This window comes from Pseudorca crassidens, chromosome 11 (genome assembly GCF_039906515.1).
Source record: "Pseudorca crassidens isolate mPseCra1 chromosome 11, mPseCra1.hap1, whole genome shotgun sequence".
NCBI classification, from domain to species: Eukaryota; Metazoa; Chordata; class Mammalia; order Artiodactyla; family Delphinidae; genus Pseudorca; species Pseudorca crassidens.
This window is the reverse complement of record NC_090306.1, coordinates 28,992,443-29,017,616: the sequence shown is the minus strand read 5'-3', so window position 1 is coordinate 29,017,616 and position 25,174 is coordinate 28,992,443. Positions and strand designations below refer to the sequence as shown.

At 47.3% G+C, this 25,174-nt stretch overlaps 1 long non-coding RNA gene and 1 pseudogene across 7 annotated transcripts in view; both read right to left on the bottom strand.

Moving 5' to 3' along the window:
- LOC137201783 (uncharacterized) overlaps positions 1-19,531 on the bottom strand; it is a 59,841-nt gene extending 40,310 nt beyond the window's left edge. For 4 of the 7 annotated variants that reach the window (XR_010932321.1, XR_010932323.1, XR_010932322.1 and 1 more), the window contains exons 1-4: positions 19,220-19,516; positions 8,452-8,515; positions 6,084-6,164; positions 4,003-4,093 (exon numbers count right to left, since the gene is read on the bottom strand). This is a non-coding gene — a long non-coding RNA (uncharacterized lncRNA). Of the gene's footprint in view, positions 1-4,002; positions 4,094-6,083; positions 6,165-8,451; positions 8,516-19,219 lie in introns of all 7 variants that reach the window. The other 3 variants (XR_010932325.1, XR_010932320.1, XR_010932326.1) reach the window with 2 other exon arrangements.
- A 2,287-nt stretch (positions 19,532-21,818) lies between these two features.
- On the bottom strand, positions 21,819-24,520 carry LOC137202886 (metabotropic glutamate receptor 7 pseudogene; annotated as a pseudogene).
- Between the last annotated feature and the right edge of the window lie 654 nt (positions 24,521-25,174).

Genomic DNA, 25,174 nt, shown 5'->3' with positions numbered 1-25,174 from the left:
GTAATTATATCTTCAAATGATTTTGGGGTATGTTTCTAATTTCATACTTCTGATGCGATTAAAGATTAAAACTGTATTAAGACATTTGAGACATGCCGCATTGGTATTAAATGAATTTAATTTTGTGTAAAGTGGTAGAAATATTTTCTTCAGCAAACATACCTGCAGATATAAAATCACAACCATAAATCTACAAAAAAGCAAGCTATTGAATGAAATCTGATTGGTTATTTCCCTGCAGTATGGATCTGCTAATAATTTAATTTACTACTTGCTAACAGAAGCCAAAATTTAAATATACATATATATGTGTGTGTGTGTATATATATATCTTCAATTTTAAATCATTCATATATATGAACAAGGATACATACACATATATAACAATTGTTCATATATATATATATATATATATATACAATTTAAATTAAAGAAAGTACATCCGGTGGCCTATTTTTTCCCCCCGATTTCTAAAGAACACCATATTCTATTCTAGGCAGTGGAATGTCAATCCACCTTAAGGGTTGTTCAATGAGCATATCTGAGAAACCACTGGTTTAGCCAATGATGTACTTATTGAGGGAGGCCCCAGTGCCACTGTCAAGAGCTTATCCACAGGAGAGATAAGAAGGTACTTGTTTGGTTTGTGAAAAGAAGGAGTAGTGAGGAATGGCAGGTAGCTGCAGGCTGATGACACGTGATGTCCATATATATGTAGAACCAACACACCCATAATTGCACCCATTTTCCATACCCAAATCCAAAACCTTTATATCATTAATCCCAGGCAAAAATGGTAAGATTCATGTGTGTTACTATCCCACGGCTTCAAGATGCCTACAAACTCATATGAGTATGTCTTAGTTTTATCAGTGGAGGACAAACCAGGCTTCTATCACCAAGCCCCATTCCATAACAGGCAAACCAGTCCAAGACTTCTCTGAGTGCTGCAGGAGAGTCTATGGAAGGGGCGCTCACTCCACTGTGATGCCTAAAATGCCTTTGCACAGAGCAAACATTCAATACATGCTGAGTGAATGAATGAGTGAACTGGTGTCATAAAACAGGCTTATTTCAGGGAAATTCCATTCAACAGGCTGGCATTCCTTCCTACCCATCTTAACTGTTAAGCTTGCCATCAGACAAAAATTTAATTATAAAACGTTAGAGCTGAGGAAATTTTAGAAACTATCTACTCTCCAGAGGTATACAACTTTAATTTAGTGGTAAAAATCACTAGGAGTGATTTAGGAGTCTATCAGACCTGAGTCCAAATTCCACATCTACCATATTTTCGTGAGCAAATAACTACTTCTGAGGCTCTGTTCCATGTATGCATTACGGGATATCATAATAATACATACATTAATTGTATGACTATCAGGGGATGAAATGACACAATCCATTTGCCATGGTCGGCTAAGTAATTTGCACCAAGTAAGCACTCAAGACATTAGCCAATATTAATAGCGGAGAGATGAAAACAAAACTCTGGGACTGATGCCTACCCTAGTGGCCCCAGTGGTCATAATGACTTTCTTCCATTCAGCCTGCTCTCTTCTCACTACGACTAAGGAAGAGAAGATGAACAAATTAGGAATAACAATTTGAAAATGGCTTTATACTCCCTGAATGAATGGAATTATAATAAAATGATTCATGAGTTCTGCAGAAATATGATGAGACTTTAGATCTTTATGTTAGTTCTCTACAAAACCAATTTATGGCCCTAAGATGTACCTTCCCACCCAGCCCCATCCTTACCAGGATCAAATATCATTGTAAATGGAAAAGTCAACAACACATAATCAACAAGCTAAGTTACAAGCCAGTGAAGTCTCGGAGGTTTGATAGAGAAAATTCAGATTTATCATTATATGTAAAAATAAGATGATATGAAGAACTCAATCTAAAAAATATTACCTGGAGATCTATAATCTCTACAATAGTGCTATAAAAAGTAAAGAGCTAGAAATCTATTTAGATGGTTTTCCTTATAAGAAAGCACTTTCTGTATAACTTTTAATGTACTATTGATGAGAACAATTCAACAAAATTCAAATAAATACCTGCAGATGTCCTACAAGAAGAAAAGAACAGAGTTAGATGTGACAGGGGATAACTGGACTTCAGGATGAGTAAGACCCTATACTTGACCTCAATAAATTAACGTGAAATACAGTGGATGAGTCATGCACAGAATGTCAGAATTCTAAAAGGCCAAGCTAAGTACCAAAAGGAACATGTGGGGACTCTTAAGAAGGAAATAAAATATTGGTTAGTTGATTCCGAAAAGGCAGAAGGGAGTAGGTTCCCTTTGGCTGCTCTTTGAAGAGATCACTTCCTTTCCCCCCTAGTCCTGAGGCTAGGGTGGCATGGGCAATAGAGGAATGTGGGGACTGAGAATCATTTCTACTCTCACCAGAGTGGCTGGAAGCAGATTTTCTTACCAGGATGTAGTAGTATGCTAATATTTAAGGGTTCTTGAGGTCACAGAGAAGGGTTTGAATACTCCGGCTCCATCTCTTGCTGTGGGTCAAGTTTCTTACCTTTCCAACACCTTGGCGTCTTTATCTGAAAATTGGGGATGATGATAATGTCTCCCACCTGAGTGTGAGAACTATATGCTATAGTGCATACGCAGGGCTAAATTTGGTGCCTGGCAAACAGAAAGTGCTCAGTACGGCAGGCCAGTGTAGTGACAATAAAGGCAAAGATGATGGGGGTAGTGCCGGTGTTGCTTCTGCCCCCAGAACAGGCTCTGACTGGGAGAGAGTTAAAGCACCTTTGGGTTCATGGGGGTTTATATATAAGCAACGGTTGATCAATGTGAGCTGGTTGTCCAAATGATTATGTGCAATCTAAGAAAAAAATGGGCCTCGGATCTGCTCAGCTACTTAATAATATTAGCAGCGGTAGTAGTCAAAGAAGCTAAATTTTATTAAGTGTTTATATGCCAAACAACGTGCTGAACGTTTTAAAAGGATTTACTCACTTATTACAACGAGGCTATACATAGCTAGGTCCTGATAATGTTATTCGTCTCTTTCAGATGTTGACTGAGCCTCAGACGGGTTACAAAAGCACCTAAGATCCCGTTGTCAGTACATGACGGAAATGAGTTCAAATCCAGCCTGTCTGACTTGTTCTTAATCACTAAGGTATGAAATTAAGCATGTTGCCCTTTGCCTGATTCTCCTTCTGAGGGCTGAATATTTCACTTAGCTCTCTGAGTGCAGAAGAGAGAAAATTCTCTCTCCTTGACCCAACTTGGCATCAACATCCAACTCCCCTTCTCAAAATGGGTTCCTTCAACGAGCAGCAATGAATGCCGGGTCGTGGACCAGTCACCTTGATGACTAAGAGTCAGACACTAGGGAAAGAAAATGCTCTGTGACAAACCTACCCTGGTACAGAAACAAGACAGAAATGGGGGGACAGGGCAGAAGATAATGGAATAAGGCATAGGAAAAATAGCACCTGGCATCGTGATAGTAATAATAATAATAATAGTAGTAGTAGTAGTAGTAATAGTAATAATAATAGACTTTACTATGCTCTAGGCATTGTATTAAGTGCTTGGTGTAAGTGACTTCATTTTAACATTGAAAACAAGTCTATGGGGATGAAATATTATTAACATCATTTTATAGGCAGGAGTATTGAGGTTCAGGTAATCAGGTAAATTGCCCAAGCTCATATGGTTAGCAAGTGGAAAGCAGAGATTTGAACCAGCACCTACACTCCTAACCATTATGCTATAACCATTATGCTGAAGACATAAGAATTCCAATGGTCTTTCCCCATAACCCACTCCTGCACTCCAGACTTAAATAGTCCAAGATCAAGAGAGAGCAAGCTTGGAGTTGCCACTCTTCAGTGAGTGTCAATCATTTCAAAACAGTGTATTTGCTAACAAGATGCAGTTCCTGTGATAATCTTCTCAACCAGGTATCAAGAAACAGGAAGCAAAGATTCAAGTAACAGTATGTTCCTACTTACGAGGAAGGTGGGACAGCATAGTTGACACCGGGCTTAACTGTTCTGGAAAACGTGGTCCCAGTAGGCATACACGCTGGTACATTTTCCCCACCTACCAAATACAAAAGAAGTATTTCATTTCCATGTTGCTCTTCAAAGTTCCACCTCATTCGTGCCTGTCATTCATCCTCTGGCCTCTTCCTGTCTCCATTTCTGTACAGAAAGGTGCTGAGTCTCTGCTCTCGGATACGAAAAGGGTGTGTTAGGAGAGGGAGCCATGGTACCTCAATGTCTTTTTTTTTTTTCATCTTAATTCTATTATGCCAACTCCACTGAACTTAATTAGAGTGAATACAGAATTACACAATTACCCTCTGTTCTATTCTTCAGATATTATATTTTGATAACATTTACGACATGCTGCTCTCCCCTTGAACACCAGATGAACACTAGAAATGGATGTGTGTTGACATAAAATCTGTTATAATTACAATTAAAGTATAGCTTACATAATGATAGTGTTAACATAAAATTATAGATGTGTAGAGACAACGTGGTCATGCATTTTTTAGTATAAGTACATGCTTAGACCAATATCTGTTAGCGGAATGAAGATGGAAGAGAATTTTGGTTAAGCCACAAAGGCTGTTTAAGGACTTGCAGATAGCTAAGGGGAACTCAAAGACCAGTAAGATAATATTTCCCCTGCCATGTTTTCGATTGCAAAGTGAAGGGAAGATGTGAAAGTAAGTACCCCTATGGAAATTACAAGACAAGTACATTTTTTTCCTTGAATACCTGGGTAAATGCTTAAATTCTAATGTATATCAGTGATGCAAATTTTCAACTGAGTTTGATAAATCATAAAATAATAATTATACATATATGTATATAAAACTGCATGGAACTAGACAGTTCAGAAGTACTTCTAATTAAAGAGGTACCCTATGACAACTAACTTAAACCTTACAAAATATGGTTCCAAGTACCCTATCAGAGTGAAAAGTAGGAGGCTGAAAGGTTTATTGTAAATGTTTGTAGTCATGGTGTCTTAACTAAAACTACTGTGTCACAAATACTACTAAAATAATTGTGACGTTTTATTCACTTTTACTGCAAACAACAAAACAAACTATAGGTATTTTTTCATTGCAGGTAATTATTTTAGCTAACAGTTATTAAATGTTTTGAGAAGACAGAGTGCTAATTGCATTACTTCATTTTATCTTTAAAATAGCCCTTCCATGTAATTATTCTTAATATCTCCATTGTATTAAAGTGTATCTCTAGTTTACACCTTTCTTCAGAACTGCAGACTTGTGTATCCAACTGTGTACTCAGCATCTCTACTTGGACGTCACGAAAACATCTCAAATCTTATACCTCCAAAACTGGTCTTTAATCCCCCAAACATGCTCTACCCCAAACTTTTTCCATCTTAGGTGACAGTAACCACACCTTTCCAGTTCCCCAGGCCCTAAATCTCGAATTCACCCTTGACCCCCTCTTCCTTTCCATTCTTGCATTCAATCTACCACGAAATGCTGTCACAACCTTCCCAATGTGCCACTTCTGAGAATTACCAGCCGCTAGCAGCCTGGTGCAGGCCACCAACATAGACCCCGAGGATCCTGTAGTCGCCTCCCGAGATTCTCCCTGACTCCACTCTCTCCCCACATCCTCAAGGCCACAGATAGAGTTGTGCTTTTCAAACAAGAGACAGTTCATGCCACACCTCGGCTAAAATCCTGCCCCTGGCTGCCTACGTTTAGAGTAAAAGACACAATGCATGTGATGGCCTCCCAGGACTTACCCAAGCCATCCCATCACATATCCGACCTCCAGCCCTCCTGCTGTCTCTTCCTCCCCACTGACTAAGTCAGCCAGGGTGGCCTCCTTGATATTCCTCCAAGTTGCCCGGCATATTTCTGCCTTAGAGTTTTGGCAGAAAACTCTGGCAGAGATGGAGGATTCTGGTTATTCTTGCTCCCAGGGAGTGGTCTCCCCATCATACATTCTGACAACTCCCTCACTTCAAGTCTTTGCTCAAATGTCAACTTATAAAATCCACCCTGACTACCCTATTTAAAATCAGAACCTACCTGTACACTCCTCCAGCACTCCCAACCCAAGCCTCTTCAGTGAGCTTCACATCCTTTTCCTTATCCCGTAGCGTCCATCAACTTGTGACAAAGCATAGAATTTATTTATAACATCCGTTTCCACACGAGAGTGTAAGGAGGGAGAAAGCATGCAAGAAGGCGCAAGCAGGCAAAGGCTCTTGTCTAATTTATTCATTGATACGTCCAAGCATAGAGAACAGGAAGATCCTTGATAAATAGTCCTGAAAAAGATACAGATGAGGAAACTAGTAGTAAAGCTCAGAAAGTTTAAGTAACTTCCTCAAGGTTCTAGAGCTAGAAGAGGGTCACAGTAGAATTCACACTTGGGGATGTCTAACTTCAAATCTCTTAGCCTCTCTGCTATCTTTTTTTTCTTCTTTGCGGTACGCGGGCCTCTCACTGTTGCAGCCTCTCCCGTTGCGGAGCACAGGCTCCGGATGCGCAGGCTCAGCAGCCATGGCTCACAGGCCCAGCCGCTCCGCAGCATGTGGGATCTTCCCGGATCGGGTCACGAACTCTCAACCACTGCGCCACCAGGGAAGCCCCTCTCTGCTATCTTAAGTCCATGCAATTCAGGATTTGTTTTAATCAGGGCCATGGAAATTCTCACTCCACTGAATAGGATCACTGAAGTGTTCTCTGTCTAGATTTATATATATATTTTCCATTTAAACAAAGGAAACAGAAGAGGGCAATTCATCATGGGTTATTGCGGTAGTTTTACAGCAATTTTAGCAATAATGACATTTAAGTAATAGTGATATTTAATGATAGCATAATAACAATAAAATAATAGCTCTTAAATGTATTGAAGACGAATCGCATGCTAAACTCGGTGCTAAAATATTTCCATGTATATTTTGTGCAAAATCCTTATGAATATTCTATCAGATGAGCTTTATGTGTAACTCCACCAGGCATACTTCTCTTATTCCGCTTTCAAAGATAAGGAAATTGATGAGAAGTGTGGTAACCATTTAATCAAGATGAGACTGGTAATAAGTTGTGAGTATGAATTTAAATTCAGGTCTAACTCCAGAATTTGATTCTCAATCCATACATGAAAATTCTGATAATTCCTTTGATAAGGGTATGGTCTATGTTCTCTCCTGGAAAACATCCCCCATTATGTCTGCCTGTGCTCATACCTTCAGAACACAGTCAAGTTTGAAACATGATAAAAATGTTTAAATAGTGTGCTTTAATAAATGGAAATATCTTCATCTAAACAATAACACAAAAAGGCAGGCTGAGCCCCTTGAAGTGGCTTCGTTGCTATCTTCCATCCAGAACAAGAGACGGAATCAACAGCTGCAGAGTAAAGAAAGCATGAAACCCAGAGATGGAGGATTCTGTAAATGACCAATTACAAGACTATTAAGCCACACTTTCATAGCAAGAGGCAAAATATTCCATTAAACTGAAAATTCTTCTACCCCTCACTCCAAGGCCCACACAAACATTAATGTTGCATTTATTAGGATGTATTTCCTGTGCTCTATCAACTTGACTTTCAGCAACTGTATTAATACAGTCCTTTCGCTTTGCACATATATCTGAATGATAGATTCCATTACTGGAGTTTTGTAGAAAGAGTGGAGTGAATGAAGTAAAGTTTGGGAAGAGCCATCATAATCCATAATGATGGGCACTGAATCAGGACAAGAAGAAACCTCTCTTCTCATTTATTTGAATGAAAATTCTACTATATATTTATTGCCTCTGTACAGGGCCATCTGTTGAATAGTGGAAAACAAGCATCTTTCATTTGGAGGTAGGATTTGTGTGCTCAAGTTTCTATGGGCCTGCAGAATTAATCTTGTTTGAGAAATGAAATAAAATGTAATTTCTTACTGTAAGTAGATGTGGTTAAGCAACTGGCAACTTTGATGTCTTTAAATCACTGCAGTTTCAGGGTAGGCAAATCTATAATTATTTCAAGCACTTCTTTATTGGTGCAACAATTGAGCAGTGTACATAGTGGTCAACAACCCGGGCATTGTCAGACGACTCCAAGTTTGAATCTAGACTTTGCCACTCACCAGCTATGTGACTTTCAGCTATGAGAATCACTTTCTTCAGCTTTACAGTGTGGATTATTATATGCCCTTTGCAGAACTACTGTAAGAACTAAATGTATATGGGCACAGTGGCTCATAGTAAGGGCTCAAATTAGTACTGTGGTCACTACTAGTAGCATTGAAAAGAAATTAGAACTTCTATTCTCATAAAGTGGGATATGTGCCCCTTTATCATTGTAATTTCATATCATTTTACTTTTGACCTTATAATTTAATAGCTCGATCCAAGAAACATTTAGCGGTAAATAGAATTGAAAGAAGATTACCTGTCAAACATGAAATACTGTAGCATCAAGTGTGCTGGCACAATACTCTTCTCAGATAATTAACCTGTAAACATATGTTATTGTCTTCTTTTTAATTAAGCACATTGAACATATATATTTACTGTGCCAATTGGCGAAAGGTCCATTAATTAATCAGTCTAACTATATGCTGCATAAACGTCTTCTAAACATAATCGTATATGTATTTTATTTGTTGGGAAAATGTGTTTGAGATTGTTCTTTTCTGCCTATTTAAAGTAAAAGAGGGTGAGAAGTAGAGTTAGGCTTAATGTACTTTGTACTCCATTATGCCATGAAAATGCTTCTGTGCCCTGGAGACAACAACAAAAGATTTGCTTTAATGACAAGAATCAAGTATGTTCTAAAGCTTCCAGGTAGGAGGCGTATAGGTTGCAGTTTATATCAGAAGTCTTTGCTCTCTCTCTCAACTGCGTCTAGATGGGAAAGATGTGGTCACAAATGCTTCAAGGTGACATAGTAAATGTTGGAAAAGAGGGGGGTAGGAGGCTGAGTTTTGAATATCTCAAACCTGAGCTAGAAGGATTTTATTTAAAGAAAATAGCGGATATTATTTTTCACTTAAGGAATGCCACTCAGCAAACCTGACATTAATGTAGGAAATTAGCTCTTTTAGCTATGATGCTTTCAAATGCACATGGCTGAAAACAAATTCAAAATAGTCAAAGGAAATTTAAAAACAAAAACCAAACAACAACAACAACCTCAACAAACAAGTACTAGAAATTCAGGGATGCAGCCATATTCAGATACAGTTGGATCTGGAAGTTCCAGAGTATCAGCAGGGTTCCAGCTCTCTCTCCATCGCTCAGCCCTGCTTACCTCTGCAAGACTTTATTTTACAGAAAGTCTCTTCTTGTGCTGGATGGTAACTGGGAGTCCCAGAGTCGTATCTCCCCAGCTTAGAAATTCCAGAGAGAAAAGACAATTCTTCCATTTTTCTCTGAGAGAAAAGTCCTGGGGAGGAGTCTGATAGACTTAGCCGAGGTCAGATGCCTACCCATGAGCCAATCACCTGCTTTACTGGAGTTCAGTCCTTGGGAGACTCATCCCCGGGGCCCGTGAGGAGGCAGGATGGCATTATCTGGCAGTTCTCCAAGAAAAGCCTGCTGTCTTTGTAAGATGAAAGGGGAGAGGACATGGATAATGAAACCTGTATCTGCTTCTGTAAAATCCACAGAATCTTACTCCCTGCCCTGTGTCGATGACCATGCAGTAAGCTGACCCAGGAGGTTATTTTTCCCACAACAGTCTTTATATATATTGAAATGCCCACGGTCGCGAGACCCCTCCACAAGACCACCAGAGTCGAGAGTCAAAGCCAAACGGCAAGGGTCATTTATTGCAGGTTCGAACCTGGACCTCTGCGCACTCGTTGCCGGTGGCGCTAAGAGGTCCCGATGGAGTTTAGTTCAGCTCTTTTATAGACAGGTACAATCAAGTTCGGGACTTTCCAGGGGTGGGGAGTACTGATTGGTTAACCTTTAAACAAAGACACTAGTCGCCGTCTGATTGGTTGGATGATTACAAGGGGGGTCAGCAAGCGTAGTTACAGAAGCGAGAGCGGCTGGTTAAGTTTCGGTTTCCTGAGGTTTCGTTTCTCAATTGGAAATACTTAAGACGGGGCCATGGTTACAAAAAGAAATAGTGCAAACAGGAAAACTGATGCAACCCTAACAGCGCTGCGGCCTCCACCAGCCCAACGGCAGGGCGGCGGGAGGCTGTGCGGCCAACTCCAGGCGGCGCTCCCAAATGTGGCAACCCAGCGCCGCGCCCTGGAAGGGCCCTTTCTCGGCCCTTCTCCTCAGAAAAGTAACTCCAGGAAAAGCACAGACTGAATGCAGGGCGTCAATTCAGTCTTATTCCCACCAAAGTAGAACACAGTCCCCTCATTCCCCCCTTTCTCATGAACCAGAGGAGCCAATCTTGGGTCCTTAAGGCTCAGTTTCTTCAATTTCTAAGGCCTCGTAGGGCTGATATTGTGTTCTTAATACCACTAGCTGAACTGCATTTATTTTTTCTCGGACAAAATCTATGACTCTACTGAGCATACAGGGGCCTATAGTGAAGAGGAGAAGGAGGCATAGTAGAGGGCCCAGGATGGGGAGGAGGAAGGGAAGCATTCCATGAAATCCTGACCAAAGGGGATTATCCGCTAATTCCTGCCGCGGCGAGCTAGGTCTTCCTGGAGCTGGTGGATCTTGGTTCTTACAATGCCTGATTTATTTGCATAGAAACATTTTTCTTTTAGGGCGAGGCATATCCCACCCTGTTCAGCTGTCAGCAAGTCTAAGCCCCTCCTATTCTGTAGGACTACCTCGGCCAATGAATCTAATTGGTCCTGTGAGTCCTGAATGGTACCAGAGAGGGCTTCTACATCTTCTATTAATTGCCTAGACAGCTGATTATAGGAGTGAAGGGAGACCCCAAGACCCGTACTTCCTGTGGCCACAGCTCCTGTAATTCCTAATCCTACCAGGAGGGGTATGACTGTAATGGCTCGTTTGGTTCTCCCTGCCCAAAGGTCAAAGCTGGGAATGGGCAATGGGGTGTCTCCCGAGATTAGGTCTACACTGGGGAGGAGGGTGGCTAGGTTGCAGACCCCTGTCCAATTCGGGGGTAAATAGGTGTATGCTAGGTTATTTCCACAGACAAAAACAGTGGTGTTAGGACTACAGAGGGAGGAGTTCACGGGGATATACTGACTACATCCAGTGGATGAAAGGATTCCCAAGTCAATACTGGCGTTAGAGAGGGGATCGTTCTTAACAAAGCATGAGGTATTAAAGGTGGTTGAAAATTTTGAAAATTCTATGGGGAACGGCTCGGGGAGTGAAGTAGGGTTACATCGTTCGCTGATGTTTAAATTGGCGAAGGTGGGGATGGCTATAGGGCGGGGCGGTCCTTGAGGAAGGCAGAGCCAGCAATCCTGCGCTAAGTTGGGGTTGGTGGCATTCAAAAGTGTAAAAGTAGCTTCTAGTATAGTCATGGTCTGGGGGTCCAATTCAGAGGGATTGACCTTAGGGAGAATTAGGGGTGGTAGTTGAGCTGTGGGTACAGATGCCGATAGACCTCTTCTATTTGTCTTCGGGTTTCTATCTGGCGTACTGCGTCCTGGGGCCCCCCACCGTCTGACATATGTGTGGGGGCCCTGGTATTCCAGCATACCGGGGTCCCGGGGGTGCCAGTGCATCCAGCCTGAAGGTATTTATTACCCTCACTAATGGTGGGGCTTTTATTATTCTGTAGTATGGCTGTGAAATAAGTCTTGTTATTGGCCCCTATACATTGCTGGTAAGAGGTATAGCACATGCTATGCATTGATTCCTGGAAGGCAGAACAGGGGCAAGTAGCTCGAGGGGGGAGTGGCTTAGGCTTATGGTAGCATTGCCAGCTTTGAGAGGCCCCGGTAACCCTATATTCCTGAACAAGATACGCAGTTATGCCCCCGCAGTCCTGCATATGAGTATACCCTCGGGGAACAACAGGAGTCTCCATAGTACCTCCCCTGCACTCGCACGGTGCACCGTATAGTTGTTGTATTAAAGTATTCTTATCGGGGGAAGGGCCGAGTCCTCCCCTCGTGGCCCGAGGGTTGAGGGTTAGGACTATCATTAGGGCTATCAGCAGTACCTTGGTCATCATGGGGGAGGGTACGGCGCAAGGTCAGTTTGAAGGGATTGTCCTTATTCCGGTCAACCGTCCAGGTGACGTCAGCTTTAGTGGACTTGATGAGGTCAGAAAATGGGTCCACCGGCTTGACGTGGGTGTAATGGATCCAGGCAGCTATGCTGTCCACCTTGATGGCCGTCGGCGTTGTCAGGATGATCTGGTAAGGTCCTTTCCACCTGGGTTCTAGGGTCTCTTGTCGATGGCGTTTGACAAGGACCCAGTCACCTGGCCGGAGCTGGTGTGGAGTAGGCGGGGGTCCTGTTGCATATAGCTCTTTTAGTTTGGGCCAGATTGTCTCGTGTGTCCGCTGTAAGGCTTGGAGGGAAGACAGGAGATTATTTTCTGGGTCCAATTGGATAAGGTTAGTCTTTAGGTTAGGGATGATAGGAGGAGGCCTACCATGCATTATTTCGTAGGGAGTAAATCCTAGCTTATAGGGGGAATTTCGCACCCTAAACAGAGCGTAGGGGAGTAGGACTACCCAGTTAGCGCCAGTCTCCATGGTCAATTTAGTCAAGGTCTCTTTTAGAGTTCTATTCATTCTTTCTACCTGTCCTGAACTCTGGGGGCGGTATGCACAATGTAATTTCCAATTAGCCCCAAGTATGGAAGCCAGATCCTGACTTACCTTAGAAACGAAGGCTGGCCCGTTGTCGGACCCTATCATAACTGGAAAGCCATATCTGGGCAGGATCTCTTCTAGTAGTTTCTTAGCTACTATTTGTGCAGTCTCTTTCTTGGTTGGGAATGCCTCAGTCCAACCTGAAAAGGTATCTATAAACACCAGTAAATATTTATACCCATATTTGCCAGGCTTTACCTCCGTGAAGTCCACTTCCCAGTAGGCTCCGGGCTGGTTTCCTCTTTCCCGGATGCCAGTGGTTGACGGGTGGGTGCTGGCATTATGGAGTTGGCAGACTGCACAGTCAGCAACCAGTCGTTCAGTCTTCTCGGAGACATTTTTAATTTTAAGTCCAGTCTGCCTGATAAGATCCTGTAGCCGTCGGGCGCCCAAGTGGGTGCTACGGTGGATCTGTTCAAGGACCAGGGTTCCTAGTTTCTCAGGAAGGAGGATATCGTTCTTAGCGTCCCGCCACCATCCGTCTCTAACCTGGGTTAGAGGGAGCTTGCTCATCCATCTGATGTCATCCTCCGAGTAGTCGGGTTGGGGCGGTAGTTCCCGGGGCCCTGGATCCGGCAGTTGCAGGGGAAGTAATGGTATTGGAGTGTGTGCCGCCTTTCGAGCCGTCTGGTCTGCCAAATTGTTGCCTCGGGCGACTGGATTCGTGGGTTTTTGATGCCCCGGGCAGTGTACAATGGCTAGCTTTTTGGGTTCCCATATGGCCGCTAGCAAGGCCAGGATTTCCTCTTTGTTCTTGATGTCTTTGCCCTCTGCTGTGAGTAGTCCCCGCTCTCGGTATATTGCCCCATGTATATGTGCGGTAGCAAAAGCATACCGGCTGTCTGTATATATGGTGGCTTTTTGGCCTTTGCTCATCTTGAGAGCTTGGGTCAGGGCAATTAATTCAGCTTTTTGGGCTGAGGTCCCCGGGGGGGAGAGTCTCTGCCCATATCACCTCAGTTTCTGATGTTACCGCTGCCCCCGCATACCTCTGACCTTGCTGGACAAGGCTGCTGCCGTCAGTGAACCATGTGACTTGTGCATCCGGTAGGGGCTGGTCACGTAGGTCTTCCCGAACCCCATGGATCTGGGCCAGTACCTCTGCACAGTCATGGAGTGGGGAGTCCAAATCTGGGTCAGGTAATAGGGAGGCAGGGTTTAATGCCCGCGGCGGAGTGTAGCTGATTCTGAGGGGATTTAACAGTAGACCCTGGTAGTGGACCAGTCGAGCATTGCTCATCCATCGGTCGGGAGGCTGTTTGAGAACCCCGTCGATGGCGTGGGGGGTGGTGACATGCAACTCCTGTCCCATAGTTAGTTTGTCAGCATCCTTTACCATTAGGGCCGTGGCGGCGATCATCCGGAGGCAAGGAGGCCAGCCGGCAGCCACTGGGTCCAATTTCTTTGATAGGTAAGCGACAGGCCTGGGCCAAGGACCGAGGGGCTGGGTCAACACGGCCTTAGCTATGCCTTTGCTTTCATCCACAAAGAGGTGGAAGGGTTTGGAGACATCAGGGAGACCAAGGGCGGGTGCGGATAGCAAGGCAGTTTTGATCTGCTGAAATGATTGCTCAGCCTCCTCTGTCCATTTAAAGGGCGTCTGCTCTTTGGTGGCTAAGTATAGCGGTTTGGCCATTTCAGCAAATTTGGGTATCCATAAACAGCAGAACCCCGCTGACCCCAAAAATTCCCTCACCTGTCGAGGCGTGGTGGGTCTGGGGATGCGGAGGACGGTTTCCTTCCGTGCATCTGTGAGCCATCGTTGCCCCCCTTTCAATAGGTACCCCAGGTAAGTTACCTCAGGCCTGCAGATCTGCGCTTTCTTGGCAGAGGCCCGGTATCCCAGGGTGCCGAGAGTCTGTAGGAGGTTTCTGGTTCCCTGCAGGCAGGCTTCAGCGGTCTCAGCAGCTATTAAGAGATCATCAACATACTGCAGGAGGGTTACATTGGGGTTTTGTCTCCGGTACTCACTGAGATCCTCGTGTAGGGCCTCATCAAACAAGGTGGGCGAATTTTTGAATCCTTGGGGAAGTCTGGTCCAGGTGAGTTGTCCGTTTATGCCTCTCTCGGGATCCGACCATTCGAAGGCAAAGAGTTCTTGACTTTTGGGCGCCAAGGGTAAACTAAAAAAGGCATCTTTGAGGTCCAGCACAGTATACCATTGTTTTCCTGGACTAAGGGCGCTCAAAAGAGTATATGGATTGGGCACAGTAGGATGGATGTCTATGACCCGTCTGTTAACTTCTCTCAGGTCCTGCACTGGGCGGTAGTCTTTACTGTTAGGTTTGCGGACTGGCAGCAGGGGTGTATTCCAGGCCGACTGGCAGGGACGCAGTATCCCCAGGTCAAGAAGCCGGCGAATATGAGGAGTGATACCAGTCTTGGCCTCTAGGGCCATGGGATACTGTCAGACACGTGCAGGATCTGCTCCTGGTTTGATCTCTATGAATAGGGCTGGGCGATGTTTGGCTAGTCCCATCCCACCTGTTTCTGCCCATGCTTCGGGGAACTGCTGAAGCCATGACTCTATATCTTGATTTTGGGAGGGTGGTTCCTGGTGAAGTCGGTACTCATCTTCTAAGTTCAGGGTGAGCACAGATATGGGTTGGTCGTGAGGGTCTGTTACGATTGGCCCCTCTGGCCGAAAATGAATTTGTGCTCCCATTTTAGTGAGCAAGTCTCTCCCCAGTAAGGGGCAAGGGCTATCGGGAATGACCAGAAAGGAATGGGTTACTCTTCCCGTGCCCAAGTCCACAGTTCTCTGAGTGGTCCAGGGGTAATGTTTGACTCCCGTAGCTCCCTGGACCCAGGAGGATTTGTTAGAAACTTTCCCGTGGGGCTTAACCAAGACCGAATGCTGTGCCCCCGTATCCACCAGGAATTGGACTGGTTTCCCCTCCACTTGTAGGGTTACCCTGGGTTCGGGGAGGGGGTCCGAACCCCATCCCCCCTACTCTGCATCATGTGTAAATAGGACTGGGGTGGCCTTCGGTTGCCATTACCTCTGGTTGGGGCGCAGCTGCCTTTTCTTGGGGCATTCCCGAGCCCAGTGGCCTTTTTCCTTGCAATAGGCACATTGATCTCTGTCCAATGGTCGCCTGGGAGGTCGAGTGGCTGGGGGGCCCTCTTGATCTTTCTGAACAATGGCGGCCAGGACCTTAGTCATTTTCTCAGTGGCTTTAAGTTGTTTATCCTCTGGGGCGTCTCGGTTATTAAAGACGCGCTGGGCGATACGGAGTAGATCCTGTATCTGTTTGCCCTCCAGATCTTCTAACTTCTGGAGTTTCTTTTTAATATCAGGGGCTGCCTGGTTAACGAAGGACATTACAATGGCAGCCTGATTTTCGGGGGCCTCTGGATCCATAGGGGTATACTGCCTAAAGGTTTCCATTAATCTTTCTAAGTAAGAGGAGGGACTTTCTGTTTTACCTTGTATAATTGAATATACCTTGGCCAAATTAGTGGGCTTGCGCGCGGCAGCCCAGAGACCCGCCATTAGAGTCTGGCGATAAATGAGCAGTCGTCCCCTACCTTCTCCGGTGTTATAGTCCCATTCATCCTGCGGGGGGGCGAGTTAAGGGAAAGGCTGCATTGATGAGGTCAGGGTTAGTGGTGGGTTGACCATCATCTCCAGGAACCAGTTTTCTCGCCTCCAGCTGGATTCGCTCTCGTTCTTCGGTAGTGAATAGGATCCGGAGGAGCTGTTGGCAGTCATCCCAGGTGGGCTGATGAGTGAACTTAACGCTATCTAGAAGAGCTATCAAGTCTTTAGGATTATCAGAGAAGCGGGCATTCTGGGTTTTCCAATTATATAAGTCACTGGTAGAGAATGGCCAATACTGGAGTCGGGGGTTCCCTGTCTCATCGGGAGGGCCTATTTCTCGCAGGGGTAGGGCTATGGTGGAATCCGGATGGCGGAACCCTGGGTCGCGCTGAGTGCGTCCACGGGTGCGTCCAGCCGGCCCATGGGAGTTATTTTCATTGGGCAGGAGGACCGGTAGTGCTTCTGCCTCTCGGTTCTCCGGTTCTGACCTGGGTGGCCCCTCGGGAGGGGCCGCAGGAGGTTCTACCAAGGGGAGAGGAGCAGGGCCAGGAGCAGGAAGGGGGACCGGTTGTGGGGCCAAAGGAGGAGGTTGATATGGGGGGGGGGTCTAGGAGAAGGAGGTGTTGGCTATCAGAGAGTATGGGTGCAGTTGGGGCCTGAGGCTTGGGAGGTTTAGTTGGTCGGGCCGCAAGGATCTTACATGACCCTGATGACAAAAAGGGGGTCATCCAGGGAGGTGGGTTTTCTGTCAGGTCCTGCCATACCAGGATGTAGGGGATCTGGTCTGGATGGCCTTCTTTTCCTGGCAAGAAAACTCTAGATTTAACTTTTAGGATTATAGGAAGACAAAAGGTACCCTCGGTGGGCCAGCCAACCCCGAAAGTTGGCCATTCAGAGCGGCAGAAGGTAATTAGTTTTTTTCTCCGGATGTCCAGACTGAGGTTCTGTCCTCGGGACTTTACATCCCCGAAATTAGCGAGGAGGAGGGAGGGGGGGTACTCTGTGCTTGGCCCATGTCTAGGTCCTGGAAGAGACTGGTCAGAAAAGGTTACTCTGAAAACAAAAGTGATTAAGAGCAGTCCCAATAGCGGAGCCTGTAAAAGGAGGAAGGGGAGGTTATCGCGTGCGCGCTTCAGATGGGCTATCAGCCCCAGATGGGTCGTGGTGGACGTCTCCAACCACACCCGACTAGGTGTCCTATAGCGCGTCCGCCAGGACTGTCCTAGTCCCCAAAACAGAAGGTACCCTGAGCCGGCTTACTTACCAATCGGTTGTCAGCGATGACCCGTTGACCTGATGTCTGGTGGGCTCGGGGGCATCCCGGACGAGCCCCCAAATGAAATGCCCACGGTCGCGAGACCCCACCACAAGACCACCAGAGTCGAGAGTCAAAGCCAAACGGCAAGGGTCATTTATTGCAGGTTCGAACCTGGACCTCTGCGCACTCGTTGCCGGTGGCGCTAAGAGGTCCCGATGGAGTTTAGTTCAGCTCTTTTATAGACAGGTACAATCAAGTTCGGGACTTTCCAGGGGTGGGGAGTACTGATTGGTTAACCTTTAAACAAAGACACTAGTCGCCGTCTGATTGGTTGGATGATTACAAGGGGGGGTCAGCAAGCGTAGTTACAGAAGCGAGAGCGGCTGGTTAAGTTTCGGTTTCCTGAGGTTTCGTTTCTCAATTGGAAATACTTAAGACGGGGCCATGGTTACAAAAAGAAATAGTGCAAACAGGAAAACTGATGCAACCCTAACAGCGCTGCGGCCTCCACCAGCCCAACGGCAGGGCGGCGGGAGGCTGTGCGGCCAACTCCAGGCGGCGCTCCCAAATGTGGCAACCCAGCGCCGCGCCCTGGAAGGGCCCTTTCTCGGCCCTTCTCCTCAGAAAAGTAACTCCAGGAAAAGCACAGACTGAATGCAGGGCGTCAATTCAGTCTTATTCTCACCAAAGTAGAACGCAGTCCCCTCAATATGACTAAGGAACACACTGGTAAAAGAATATGGGAGAAAGTCTGAGTATGACAAGTCAGCTAGACTGATATTAACTAAAAAAGCTGTGTGAAAATATCCTTAAAAAGTTGCCCCCAACTCACTCAAAGTCCAAAGTTGGAGCTGGAAATACAATGTCATGGAGTTTGGATAAGAACAGGTTTTCTCCAAGCTGAACTATGACACAGAGAGTAGAGGCTTCTAGAAACTATACTTTTTCAAAGAAAAAACATCACATGAGAAAAATGAGGCCTAGAAAAATTAAATGACTTAAGGTAACATAGCTAATTAATGGCAGGACTGAGACTAGAGTATACTTTGTGTAATTGGCTATGGTCTTTTTTGTTTGCTTTTGTTATCACTTCAAAACGAGACAAACTTAAAGAAAGGAAACACAACCAAGGCTCAGTGGTTGGAAAAGAGATGGATGTGAACGCCCACTTGTTTCTTACGTATAAAGTTACCCCTCGCAGTGTTTTGGAGGAGAAAACGCTGGCTCTTCCCAACGTTGGTTACATACACAAAGATTCCAAAGACAAGACAAGTGCTTTGCAAACAAAGTAACTAGAACCAGCTCAGGCTTCCCCGCGCCGGGTCCTACGTTCCACGGTCAGAACCACCAACTGTATCCCCCCGGGTAACAAAGTGATTCAGAAAAGCTAGCGTCTTCAGAGAAGGGAGAAAACTTAGCCGGGAAGAGAGTCAGGAGAAAACTTGCTCAGCTTCTTGCTGGGGTCTGAAACGATCCCAACAGAGTCCTTAAACCCCTCAGGTTTCCCCAATCAAGCACCCTCGCCTCCAACCTGGGCCACCCCAGATCTGACTATCAGAGGAGAGAAGTCTGCGGACGCACGGAGAGCTGACCACCCCACGAGAAGGACCTACGCGCGGCCGCACCCACTCACCCGCCGCTCCCCGGGAGACTGGAGACCAGCGCGGGGTCCAGGTCCTGGGCGTGGCAGACTCGTCCCTCTCCGGGCCCAGCTCCAGCTCACCCCGGCGCGGCCCGCCCGGGCGCCGCCATCTTGACCAGAAAGGGGGCCTCGCGCCGGAGGCCCCTGAGCGGGCGCCCTGAGCGGAGCCGGAGCGCCGGGGAGCCCCAGGTCGGCGCCCTACGTCCCCCGCGCGCTCGCGCCCCGTCCACGAGCGACGAGAGTCCCGCACGCAGCGCCCTACCCAGGCTTCCGCAGAACCGACGCCCCGCGCAGCCCGCACCACGGCTCAGGCGGCGCCGAGGGCGGCCCGGGCGGAAGAGCGGGCGCGGGGCACGCGCTCGGTAACCTGGCAACGCGGAGCAACCCGGCGTCTCCGGCGAACCCCAGCCCTCCACCAAGAGGAAGCACGGACCCCCGCACCCGCCGCCCAGCCCGCGTCGCCCCTCGGTCGTTCCGCCCGCCGCTGCCCGCTGGCTATGGTCTTTTAAATCCATGATACAACGTCTGTATGTAACAAATCTGTTAAACCCTAAATGTTTATGATATTCAAGTAATCCATTATCTGAATTATTCTTGAAGATAAAACATCCAAAGACTTCTTAATTGTATGGGTATACGTACATAAAATACACGTGGAGGTAACTTCAAATATAGTATGTGCCTGTCTCTAATTCCTTCCCTCTCCGCTCTTTTAAAAAAATGCCCCTTTAAAAATTGCCCACTCACCATCTGTTAGGTAAATTTGCTGAAACACAGTAAATGTGGAGACAGAAATTGTTATAGAGACTATTCCAAATGGCACCGACACCTGTATTTATGAAATTTTTAAAAGGGTAAGTTAGAGTTGATTTTTAAAAAAAAAAAAAATCCCACTATAGTAACACCACATCATCCTAGGTGCCCAGTTCTATCCAATTACATAAGATGGAGAAAGAGAGCGAGAGAGAGAGAAACAGAGAGAGAGAGGAGAAAGAAAAAGAAGAAAGGAAGAAAACCAAGTACTTATGTGTAAAGTGTTGCTCCCAAAGTTTGAGATTATACTCAAGCATCAATGAACAGAAGGAAAACACTTACAAATTTACAAATGTATTTCATTTATGGTATGAGGGACACAGGTTTAGATTTGCAACACGCTCCCACAAGGGTCAAATTGACCACTTTTTTCTATCTAGTTGCTCTTGAGAGAACAAAACAATTGAAACAGATGCCATTCAATTCCAAGTCTATAGCTTAGACCATGTCACTGCACATGAAATATTGTTCATTCAGAGTCAGCACATAGCAAGAGTCATTTATACTCTCAGAGTGTTTGCTCTCAAGTCAATAGCAGAGAAGCCTTGACTAAAAACGTTCCCATTAATTGCCATTGTAATATATCTTACTTATAGCCCATGAAACAGTGGTCAGGGGAGATTTAGTCTTTGGACACCATACTATATAATCTCTCCACTTTAAGCCATCCCCCACTCGGCGATTATTTTTTAAATATGTTACTCGTAGTCAATATTAATTTACATTTAATCTTTCTTAGCATTAGGAGAGTATTATTTTATACAGGCTCAGAAACAAATCTCCCGAAATTCCTCCCTGATGCTCCCTTCAGGCTGAAAATGCATTGCAGGGTGGCTGCAGTGACTTACTTCTAGTTGGCAGAGCCCTGGCCACACACTAATTTCATTAGCCTCAAACTCCTGGATTTGAAAGATCCACTGAATATGATTCCTGTCCTCTGACCTGTCACTTACTAACCAATTCAGTGTGCATACAGAGGAGAGAAAGGACTTGCTCAGCTCTGGCCCACCGGCAGGCAGATGAGAATTCCCAGTCAGAGACACTGTTTACATCTGAGTGGTCATTCTTGCCCGGGTCCTCATTTTCAGGAAGGAAGTTCAATCCAGGCTTTGCTGGCAGCTGCAGCATCTGTTACATCCATTACTAGCTCCTTGTTCCTTCTTGCCCCCCAGTGCTTAGCATCCCCCATTTCAGTCACTAAGTCTTCCTTCCCCCAGCCTAGAAGCTTACCTCACTGTAAATTTTTATCTCAAATGATAGGTTTGGCACATTCCCCACAGCAACCCACAGGGACTGGGGAAAAGAAAACTCAGATCCCTGGAGAGCTAAGAATTCAACCATTTAGAGGAGTTTCTTTTATACAGGACAGTCTTCATTGAGCTGAACCCTGCAATCCCAGAGAAGATTCACCTACCCGTTCTTTTCTTCTTTCCCTAAAGTGACTGTGTCTTTGAACAATGGGTCTGTGTTCCACTATTCTCTCTATTCATTTTGCAGGTTTACAGAGGCTGGGAAACTGGGGACTGGACTTACATGCCAGGAGCTTCTAAGACCACACGCAAAAATAAGGCTACGGGAAGAGATTGTTGGAATCTATCTCTGTATATTTGAACATGGGCAGTGGTTAACCAGGATGCTCACACCAAGCTTATATCCAGCTTGCAGCACAAGCTACAAGTTGGTGCATCCCTCCTACTACCAGCCTCTTCTCAAAGATGCAGGTGAAAACTGGGGGCTCTTGTCCCTCAGCTGTTCAATCCAACATGAATAGCTGCAATTTGCAAATTAGAGGAAAATGACAGTGTTTTCTCTGAATGGTTTTGGTCCCAACCCACACTGCTAATGTTGGCATTCAGTTCCTTTCCTTCCCAGCCCAGGGAACGGGGGAACTAAGCATAAGGCAAGCGTTCTCTTTTCTTGCAAGTGCCTCAGATCCACACACCAGAGAAGGAATCAGCTCCCCCTGGAATCTTTTTCAGCAAACACAATCCTTCAGCCTAGTCGGCAAGCTCTCTCTTGACTTTAAGATTTCACTCTTTTTTCGACAGGCAGGCCCATCTGCAGTACTGCCCAAGCTCCAAGTGAAGGCACCAAAATAATTTTAAAAATGTCAAACAGCAAATGTGCCTTCAACCCCCAGAGCTCCAGTAAAACTACTGTGAGTTGCCCCTGTGGTTCTCAGGTGACCTCTGGCCTCATCCTCCCTGCAGCGCTGCCTCCTCAGGTTCTCTAGTTTAAGCTCAGAGGTAAAGGAAGTGCTTCTGGGTTTTGCTTACAACAACCCAGTCTCTTCCTGAAAGCATTACCTCAAAGTGAAGGCTGCCCAGAAGCACTTTTGGCCTTGCAAACATCTAGAGATCTCCATGGTGGCATACTCAAGAGGTGCTAGAGATGCTCAGAGGCTCAGAGGGGCCATACCAGGCTGCAGCTTTAGACAGGCACCCCTCCTTCTGGCACAAACACAAGCTTCATACTCCTGGGTGCTGATGTAGTGACAGCTTGAATCACAAGGAGTCCCCTCCAGAAACCCAACATGCTTCAGGAAAGGCACTTGAGAGGGAGCCAACTTTTTAGCTACGGGGAGCATAAGGGTCAGCCAGAACATCTGGAGAAGGGACTAACTGAGCTTGGGTCCTACCAGGCAGGGAGAGAGCTGTGCATTAGGAAAGGATCACTTCAAGACAGAGATGAACAAAAAACTTGGATATAGGGGTAGAGAAGGAAAAGAGAGGCAGAAATTGAAAGGGAGAACATAAAAACAGAGAGACAAAAAAAAAAAAAAAAAAACAGCAGGGAGAAAGAGACACAAGGAGAGAGACACACAGGAAGAAAGACAGAGAAACAAGAGAATCCATAGTCACGCAGACCCTGAAACTCAATTTCTTCATCCAGAAGCCATCCATCTATACCCAGGGCGGCACAGGAGCCGTGGGGCCGAGGCTGCGGGAGCAGGCGGTGAGAGAGCACTGCAGCACCGCCCACGGCTCAGCTGGCCCGATCCGCCGTCCTCGCATCTTCCGCCGTTGCCCGCCTGCACCCGGAGCTAGAGGACCGCCCGGCCTTGCTCAGCGCACCCTACTGCCTCCCTCCAGGCGCCTTCTTGTCTGGCTCTGAGAATCGTCCTCAAAACCCAGGACTGGGGTTGGGGGCTGCGTTAGGGAGGTCGTGGGAAAGGATGGGCACAGGGTGGGTGCAGAGAAAGCGATTGTGCTTCGCAGTTAGCATGAGCTCACCTCCGGGCTCTGAGCTGGCAGGAGTAGAAAGCTGATCGCCCGGCTCCTGCCAGTGGCCAGATCGCAAAGGCAGTTTAGACGGTGCAAACAACTGCCCAGAGCAAATCGCCTGGGGGCACGTCTGCGGGTGGCTTCTCCCCGCTTGAGGACAGTCCCCACGCCTTCCGCCCCATGCCCTCGCAGAGACAGGTTACAGGTCGGGAAATCCAACCCGAGCGAAATGGGCAATTCACGTCCAAATGTAGGTGAAGACCTAGCCTTCGGTTTAAGAACTGCCTCCCTAAGCTCTTCTCGAAATTTTCCAAGGCAGCTGCAGCTTGTCGGGCGGCTTGGGGCAGGGAAGCTGGGGAGTTGAGAAATGCCTAGTTTCTAGGCGTCTTCTCATCTTTCATATTCCTTGCGCCTAGGTGGCTCTCACAGGAGCCCGGCACTTTTACAAGCCTGTTTTGGAACCATATTTCACTCGAATGCAAACCCATTTAAATCATCGCCTTGTTTTTCGGAGACTGTTTCTTCTAAATGGGGCCATAAATCCAGAATGTCAAGCCGGATGGAGTGGAGCGCGGACAGGGGAGAGATGGAAGGGAAATGAATCAAGCAGGGAAAGTACCTCCTCGGGTGAGGTGGGAGGGATTCGGCAGGATCTCCAGGGTGGAAATGAGCGAAGGCTGACCAGACCCCGCACCCCTGGAGTCCAAGCCAGCCTTCAGGATAAAGAGCGCGGGGAGCTACGGCGCGCTCTGCCCCGGAGGGAGCGCCCCCCTACCTGGAAAAGCCTCAGGATGTTGGCTACCATGATGGAGACCGAACTCCCCGAAGCCCCAATCACTCCAACTACTTTCTCGGGCTTGACGAAAACCGGAGGCTCGCCGTTGGTGCAGCGCACTTCGGAGGTGTCCTTCTGGATGAGCGCCTGGACGAAAGTGAGCGACTGTTCGAGCGCATAAGTGTCCCTGGAACAAGTGTCCAGGATCCGCGCTCCCAGCGTCACGTTGGGCAGCAGGTTCGGATCGCTGTTGATCTGGTCCAAGGCGTAGAGCATCGCTTCCAGCCTGTGGATCCCGTTCTCCCTCTTGATGTCGCCGCAGGGCACTCCGCTGGGACCCTTCGCGTGCACCGGGAACAGCCCCCCGAGGGTGACGTCCCCCTCGATCCGAATGGAGTGCGGGGCGTACGTCTCCTGGCCGCGCGCCGCCGCCGCCAGCGCGCACAGAAGCACCTGCAGCACGCAGCAGGGAAACTTCATCAAAGTCAGGGCGCGGAGCAGCTTCCCCAGCTGGACCGTGCTGCTCCCGCGGCTGCGGCGGCGGCGGCGGCGGCGGCACTGGAGGGGACGGTGGCGGGCCCGCCGGAGTCCTGGCCCCTTGGGGTGAGCTCCTCCGGTGAAGCCCAGGGTCTCCTGCGGGCGAGGAGGGTAGGGGCGCCCGGGGAAGGGCAGCCGGCGAGGGTGGGGGGTCCCGCGGCGCCTGCCAGCTTGGGGCGCCGTGCGCTCTCGGGTTCCCCGGCCAGCGCGCCGCGCTCGAGCTCGCGCTCGGTGGCTTGCAGCTCGAGCTCTCCAACAGCCCAGCACTGGGGAGAGAGCGAGGATGGCTATCGCTTTAAATGCGCGTTCGGCTCCCTCTCCTCCTCCGCCCACTCCCTCCCACCCTCGCTCGCTCTCAGGCTCTCCCCACCCTTCCCAGCGCCCACCCTCCCCACGGTTTTGCAACATCACGCAGGGAGGGGCTGCGTGCTGAGGTAAGGGGGGAGGGAATGGGTGGGCGGCTGTGGGGCGGGGGGAGTACCTCCGATTGGGAGTTTCGAGGTCCCCAGGGAATCTGGGGATTGCAGGTCGCAGGCGAAGGCTGAGCTCCTGCTTCGGTCTCACTGTAGAAGCCGCTCGCTCGCCCGCCTGCACCCA